The sequence below is a fragment of the Carassius gibelio genome, chromosome A11, assembly GCF_023724105.1.
Source record: "Carassius gibelio isolate Cgi1373 ecotype wild population from Czech Republic chromosome A11, carGib1.2-hapl.c, whole genome shotgun sequence".
NCBI lineage: Eukaryota > Metazoa > Chordata > Actinopteri > Cypriniformes > Cyprinidae > Carassius > Carassius gibelio.
In genome coordinates this window covers 3,760,271-3,769,249 of record NC_068381.1, presented here as the reverse complement: position 1 = coordinate 3,769,249, position 8,979 = coordinate 3,760,271, and positions in this window count along the sequence as shown.

The following is an 8,979-nucleotide window of genomic DNA, read 5'->3' as shown; positions in this document are numbered from 1 at the left end:
TATGCAATATAATATAAATATGTTTTGATTATATAGCTTTTTTAAAATAAATTATTATATTTTTAAAAAGAAATACTATTTCAGTATATGATTTCATAAAGATTATTTATTTATGCGTTTTATATTGATCTTTTTTTATTATTATTCTTTTTTTTTTTTTTTACAACATTGCACCCCTGTACGCTTTACATCTCTCAAATGAATTGACATGTATTTGTACATGTGTCCGTTCATCCTGAGTTTTGATTCTAAGTGTTCATCTTGACTCTGTGCTTGTCCGGATGTAATGGCAGTAATCAAAGCACAGCGTGCGCGCGCTCATGAGGACAGTAATGATGTGGACCCTGTCCTGCGGCGCAGTGCACACGAGTGTCTCTCCTTATTCAGAGCACGTATTTAATGTGTTCGAAGATGTCCACGGAAAATGCATTGTCATTAGACTGACCACTGCACTGTTGTGTTGCATCCCATTAACATTAAACAGTGCTGGTCATGGAGTCGGGTCACCCCTGACCATCCCCTTAATTTCTCGCCTCACAGTTTGTGCTGAAGACAATTATTGCGTGCTGCTTGAATACTTTATAGCTCATTAATGAGGGATCGTTTTTCACGGCTGAAGGAAGAAAAACAAACATGTGGGCAAGATGTAAATAGTGGAATGGTTAAGAATGTTTCTTTAAAATGTTAGAGAATTATACATAGGTTAGTTAAAGTAGATAGACTTGCTGTGAACTACAGTTGCATGTGGATTTATGTATTATATATTCCAACAGAGGGCAGTATTTGGCTAATTTAAATTGGGGTTTTATGCTAATTGGTAAAAATGTTGATGTGTGATGAGTAAGAGAACCATTCTAAGAAATATGTAATAAAATCCAGATTCATATTCTGAACTGTTTCCCATTATCAAAATTAGCCTAAGTAGAGCTCATAAAACTGTATTTCTGTAAATTATATATAAACGACAGGCTGAAAGCACTGCACTGCATGTTTTTGCATGTAATAGCTTTATTCAAACAGAATTAATTATTTTCTCTTTTCATTTGTTAATGCATAATGCTGAACACTATACACTGTATATAACACTACATATTCATAAACTTATATGTCACTTTAACAAGGTATACAAATAGAAAACAAAAACAAATGTCTTGCTAGTCACACACACACTTCCACAATATATATGGAATATTCCATAATGTATATGCAATATATTTTTTTCTATATTGTGCACATATAATGCACCAAATATGTTTGTATACACACATTATCAACTGTATTATGGAATATAATACATAACAATATATAAGTAAATATATTTTCACATATTTTTCAATATGAAAAGCAGACATTCTCTTAATATATTATGATCTATTAACACAATATATTATTCTGTATATTTTCAATATACATTCAACTATTTGATATATTGATGGTTAATCTATGGAGAAATATATTTTCTTTTGAATGCATTCTCAAATATTAAATATGAATTTAAAGGCATAATATTTTAACAGAACTTAAGTATATTTAGCACAAAAATGTGAACTTGTCACAGTAAAAAATCCTAAAAAACAGTCGAGGCAAAGCGATAAGATCAGCCGAGGAGGTTTCTGTAGAACAGGTCTCCTGATATTGAACAGGCTGATAAAAGAACACTTTTGGGTCGATTGTTTCTGCTGTGTGCCTGATAGAGGGTGGATCTTATTAAGATAAGACAGATAAGCCAGCTAGATGAAAAGTCTTAAGCCAAGTGCTGTTGAATATAACAAGAACACACCGGATGACGAGCTCGGTGCAACAAGGTCTGACTGTTCACTTTCTGAATTATCAAAATCATTTCACTGCTGTATAAAACAACAGTAAAGTGAATATAATGATGCTAAAGAAAAAGCCACAGCATGCATTTTCTGGAGAGAGGTCAACCTCTGCACAAGGGAATCCATGCACATCCTCACATTGCCTTGGTAACATGGGCAGTAATAACAGGTTAGCAGACATACAGCATCATTATTTTGCTGTGCATGTGATTAAAGGTGCTAGAAGACTCTTTTGGGAAGTGCAGCTTAGTGGTTAATAACCCGAGTGTTGGCACCAAACCACTTTGGATAAGAAAGACTCTGCTAAATGGCAAAATCTGAAATATTGTACTTTTGAAATGTGGTGCATTGCTATATTTTATAGAACTAAAAGTTGGTTTGTTTGTTTATTTATTTGATATTTGTTTAACAGGTGTTTGGAGAGGGTGAGAAATGAAGGAGTTTGATGATGTTGGACAAATAAAGTTATTCTGATGTATTTGTTATGAACATTATTTTGATAATTATTTCATTTAAATTTTTTTATTTTTTTTACCAATACGATTTTCACAATCTGACCAAGAATATGAATTAAAGAAATTGTAAAACTTTCACTCATAAATGAAAATTTGCTGAGAATTCTACTCACCCTCAATACATCCAAGATGAAGTTGAGTTAGTTTTTTCATTTAACAGATTTGGAGAAAAGCAAGTTATGTCATATGTGCCATCCAGAAACAAGAAGATAAAAACATCTAAACATTTCACAAGTCATTTGGATTACTTGTGGATTATTGTGATGTTTTTATCAGCTGTTTGGACTCCCATTCTGACGGCACCCATTCACTGCAGATGATCCACTGATGAGCAAGGGATGCAATGCTAAATTTCTCCAAATCTGATGAAGAAACAAACTCATGTGCATCTTGGATGGCCTGAGAGTGAGTACATTTTCAGCAAATTGTAATTTTTTGGGTGAACTATTCCTTTAAGAATGTAAATAGGGGTCACTTGATTTTATGTTGACTTGGAATATTGTTCTTCAGTGTATTTCGATCGCTAAGCTTTGAGATCTTAAGCAATATTAGATTTAAGACCAAAGCTAGTTTAATGCTATAGGTTTTCTGAGATCATTCATGAGCTAATTGGCCAGCAAAGAGTTCTTTTCCGTTTAAAGAGTGTACAGTGACTGATGGCTTCTTGCCGTCTCTTTGTTTTGCACTTTCTGTTCCTTGTCTGATGAGTTAAATTCGAGCAGTAAATCTCCTGAAGGGAACATAGCAGTCAATCAGCAATGAAATGAGTGTGTGCTGTAGGGCAGGTCACCACACCATGACCGAGGCTCATCAATCTGCCAAGAGCTGCTTGGACTAAAGACAGACGTCTTCAGCAGTCGTTTCGCTCACCTCCAGCATGCAAATCCTTTTTGTTTACTTAGTAAGTCACCCTGTTAATTGGACAAATTTGTGCATATATTTACCAAATATGGAAATGCATTTTGATTATGTGAAACAAATCGGCTCATTTGAACATATATTTGAATTAATTCATGTCCTGTACACTAAAAAATAAAAATAAAGGTTCCAAAAGAGGGTCTTTGCAATGATTCCATAGAAAAGGCATTTTTGGATTCCTAAAGAACCTTTTCAGAACAGTTCTTTAAACCATTTTCATTGGTTCCTAATAACCTTTTTTTTTCGTAGTGTGAAGAACATTACAAAAATCTGAACAACATAAAGCAATATCAAGTTTGTGTGAATGTTAAAAGGTTTGTCATGAACCATCTGTGCCAATGAAGAATCTTGATTTTTAAGAGTGTAAAATGCATATATAAATTGGCAAGATATAAAGTAATAAAAATGTTTCCTTTAAGGGCTTCCAATGTTATGTGCTGGTTTAATAGGGGTTTGTTCATATCACTTACCCTAAATATTACATTTATTGCATAAATTTTCCTGCATAATTTTTGCTACATACATTATCTTTTTCCTTTTGCCTGGCACATTTAAGCTAGAATAAAATAGTAATAGTAACCAATTGTAATTCTAATAATCAGATAATAATGTTTTTTTGTTACACGTTTTATGAAAGGTTATGTTTAAGTATGTCAATTTGGCAATATCTAATTAAATATGCATTAATTTGCATACATTTCCAGAGCAGAAATCTTAATATTGGTTAAAGTAAGATTTAAAATTATTGTTTCATTTTGTTGACATTTTTTATCACTCCATAAATCAGTAAATATTATCAACAGCCAAAATAAAATACAAATTATTAGCCTTATTTATTAACAGCCTTTAAATATATGTATTGTAATTGAAATCTACAGATGCATATAGATAAAGTGCAATATAATAAACACTTAAAAGTGTATTTTGCATGTTGTCTTTCCACTTTCCACTTCCAACACATTATTAAAAGCCAAACAGCCCAAAATCAACTGACCACTGCATAATTTGTTTTGTTTTTTGCCTGTAATGTCTTGCTTTTTGTTAAATTAAAACCACTTCATGATCATGAGATTTCTTTAAAAAAATTCAAAATCCAATTTGATTGTTGCCATTTAAAGAGCATTTTCTTAAGTATTGACCTTAATATGCTGTTGTAATATACCGCTGTAATTTCCTGGAACCAAGATGCATGTTTATTAAACCTAACATCAGCAGAATTTCTAAGCGCTATTCTGTTCCTTTGCACTTTAATCTTATGCAGCACAATGAACTGTCTTAGTAATAAAACCTCTCCTGCACATAGGCCTTAATGTGAAGTCATGCTTCTCCCTCTGAGTTGTAGCTGATGAACCTGCGGCCTCTAATGTGACATGAAGCAAAGATAAATGCTCTTGGTCTCAGACGTCTGCTTGCACTTATTACTGGCTTCATGGCTTGTCATCTGAATGCTCAGGCACCTGCATGGAGCAGACTGAGAACTCGGCTTTTCTTGACAAAACGTGTCTAATTGTGTACCGGTGCACGGAGAACCAATTCAGTCATTAGAGATTTATTTACTGTGCTTTGTAAGACCGGGGATGGAGTACGCTCAGGTAAATTCTCCTCTCAATGATTAGGAACATAGAAAAACAAGCTTTGAAAGCTTTTTAATTAAGATGTTAAGGTGGAACTTGTATCTTAAAACAGCAGCTTAGCTAATATTTGCTAAAAAGCCCATTATTTAAACAAGCTTTCTGCTTATGAACTAATATTTATTGCTCTGAGTTGTACTTGTTCTTTTGTGAGAACTGCTGTTAATATGAGAGTAATGCATATAAAATGATGTTGGGTTTTTTACCATGACAAATGTTGAGATTAATTGTTCTCTTTTGCTAATGCTTTTAATTGCTGTCTATTTATTATTTATTTGAGGCAAACTTGCATTCAGACTGACACATTTCTGGTGCTTTATTCTAACTGAATCAAGTCCTACCCCATCATTTTTTTCATATCAAATATTATGTTTAATTTAGAAATAAATATTGTCAAAGTAAAACCGGTTGTACATAGTAATTCACATTGATTTTAAATGTGAAATACTGTATGTAATTTCTGCACCATTTTGCTGTACTAAAAGTAAATGATTAGTGCATGGGCAAACTATAGGATTAAAGTTTTCTTTAAAACACAAACCTTAAAGTTCACCCAAAAATGAAAATTTGCTGAAAATTTACTCACCCACTGGCCATCCAAGATGTAGATGAGTTTGTTTCTTCACCAGGTTTTTTGAAAAAATGGAGCATTCCTTGCATCACTTACTCGCCAATGGATGCTCTGCAGTGAATGGGTGCCGGCAGATTGAGAGTCCAAACAGCTGATAAAAACAATAATCCACAAGTAATCCACACCACTCCAGTCCATAAGTTAACATCTTCAGTGAAAAGATGTGTGTTTGTAAGAAAATTGTACCATAAAGCGCTTATTAAACTGTGTATACATTTGAAAGGAAGATCCACTTTGTGTTCAGCAATGTTGAGATCAGCCTGCAGAGCTTCATCATGTTTAATGGACACCTGTAATTAGCAGCAGCCATTCACCCATGTTCCCTATTGTGAGCTAAAGGTTGTTCTCCTTCTATTCTGGTCTCTAGCATTTATCCCTCGACTTGCGTTAGTGTTATGATGGGCTAACTCAAATGGACAGCTGGGCAGTTCTGCATCTGATCGCTGCCACCGATGGATCTCGCTTTCTCCAAAATCAGCTAATTACAGTGGTTAATCAGGCTGGTAATGAGTATGGGCACCGTGCCATTTCAGTCTGACCCTGGTGGGAGTGAAGCTCACTTCCCTGCCAAGCTGATGTCAGTTCCTGACAGCTCCCTGACTGTGCTGCCGTCTTCGTCCACCTGGCCTGTGAATAATGAGAAGCCAGCGGATATTAACCTGTGTGCCCCTCTTCCAGATTTGGACTACCTCTGTTTAACAGGTGTTGGGAGGTGAAATAAAGACAGCTAATAAATAAGAGCTTTAGGATATTTTTATTCTGCTTACTGTAATGCTATCAACACACCACTAACCAAGTATTAAACTTTGGCTTGAAACACTTAGGGCTTTGCTATCCTGTTTCTATAATGTTCTCAGTGGTTTTTGCACATTGTTGCTATTGTTCTAATGTAGGTGGTTGCCAGCCACTTTAGCAACGAGCATCTTTTTTTTTTGTAACAGAAAATGTAAATGTTTTTTATGTTTTATTATGATTTTAAAATCATTCTTTCTGTGGTCCTCTTGTGGGTTTGATTGCAAAAAATGTAGTTATCAATACATTTATCAAAAAAATAACAATTTGCCACTGAATACAGATACAGAAACAGCCAAAAAAAAAGGTGTTTTGGTAAATGTTGGTAAAAAAAAGGTAAATGTTTTGAAATGCTTAAACATTTTATTCATAAAAAATCCTTTAAATCATTTAAAAAAGTATCGCAATTTCCAAAAAAAGAAAAAAGAAATGGCAGCACAACTGTTGCTGACTTTGATCATTGATGACAATAATTTCTTAAAGATCATGTGACACTTTATACTGGAGTAATTGCTGATGGAAATTCAGTTTTGCATCACAGAAATATATAAATGTATATAAAAAATTTTTTTGTGGTTTTTCATGCAAAAATTTTATTAATCAATATATTGATCATTAATTTTTAAAAAATGCCACTGAATGCATACACTCACACACAAACATATAGCCAGTTTCACATCCCACACCTATTCTGACCTTCTCTTGTTGGATCTATTAACATCTCCAGGAACCCCCGTTTGTCCCCACTTCTGCACTTCGGGTCTGTGAAAGGGATCTGTGTCAGATCTTCCAGAAACAGAAGACAAGAAAAGCACCAGGCCCAGACGGCGTTACACCAGTCTGTCTGAAATCTGTGCTGACCAGCTGGCCTCCATCTTCACACAAATCTTCAACACATCACTGGAGCTACAGTATGTGAAGTGCTTCAAACGCTCCACAATCATCCACATCTCAAAGAGACCCAAAATCACAGGACTTGATGACTATACAGACCTGTGGCTTTATCGTCTGTGGTCATGAAGTCATTTGAAAGACTGGTCCTGGCCCAGGACATCTTTGGATTCTTTCTGGACCCCCTGCAGTTTGCCTACTGAGTTTTAACAACAGGTCTATGGATGATGCAGACAGCATGGACTGCATTATATCCTACAACATCTAGACAGACCAGGGACTTATGAAAGGATCCTATTCGTGGACTTCAGCGTGACTTTCAACACTATAATCCCAAACCTCCTCCTGTCCAAATTTTCCCATCTCTCTGTGTCCACCTTCATCAGTCGATGTGAGACTGGGGAAACTGATGTCAAACAGCTGCACCATCAGCACCATCACTTTCATCAACAGTTAACTTGGCAATAAACATGTGATACACAACACTATTCATACATTTATTTATATATATATATATATATATATATATATATATATATATATATATATATATATATATATATATATATATATGTATATATATATATGTATGTATGTATGTATATATATATATATATATATATATATATATATATATATATATATATATATATATATATATATATATATATATATATATATATAAAACATACTTCTTATTCACATTTCCCTGTATTTGTACATAACGCATCTGTACACAAATGTAATCTATTGTCTATTTGTATATTGTGCATTGTTTGAAATAGTTGTATTTTTTATTTCCTATTTACTTATTCTATTTTTATTATCTGTGTCGTGTGGCTGTCTAATCAGTTTGAGCTTCTGTCACCAAAACAAATTCCTCGTATGTGTAAACTGATATATTTATATATAAACTCTCACTAGTATTTCATGTATTTTATATTTGTATATATGTATTTTTGTCATTTGAAAATTTTTATTTTTATACATTTATTTATTTTCAGCTGATACCATCCTTCTGCCCCGTTTTTAGAGCCCCTCTTGATGTTTCTTCAAAACATCAACATCAGGCAAAAATAGCGCCTCGATCGCCCCTCCTCCTGTACATCCCTCCCTCTCTCTTCCTCTTTTCTGCATCTCACTCAGTCAGTCAGAGGAACATCAGCACAGACAGCCGCTCCGACATCCAGCTGTCCGGACGCTGATTCATTTCACCACACACCAGCTCTGGGTGCAAACTCAGAAGGGGTGTTTGGGAAATTGAAAGGCGTCCTAACAGGGCCAGCAAGGACTCCATCTTCAGAGAGGTATGTCTTGCATATTCTACAGTGTGAGGGGGTTAAATTGAATTGAAGAGTTTCCTTGTAGTTTACAGGTGGAGTTATGGAGATGGATGCAAACAGCTGGACTTTTAATTAATGCCTCTCCATTGATTTCCCCCATCAGTTATTCTTGATTTTCATGATTTAGATGATTTTATTGGTTAGATTAATGCAGCTTCTTGTCTGCTGCTTTCTGTTTTTGTTTTTTTTCTCGACTAGATTGCTTGATCGAAGGCATTGCTGCATGCGACTCTATAGCTATAATTTTCTCTCTAAAAAATAATTCACATTTTCTTACAAAATTTTCATACAAATGAGTGGTTTAGAGAGATACGTAATAAATGAAAATGATAAATGAAAATTGCATGCAAGCATAAATTTGTGACGTGCTTCATAAAAAAATTTTTTAACAGATTTTTAATAGTTTATCATTATTAGATGTTATGTTTTCATGACGTC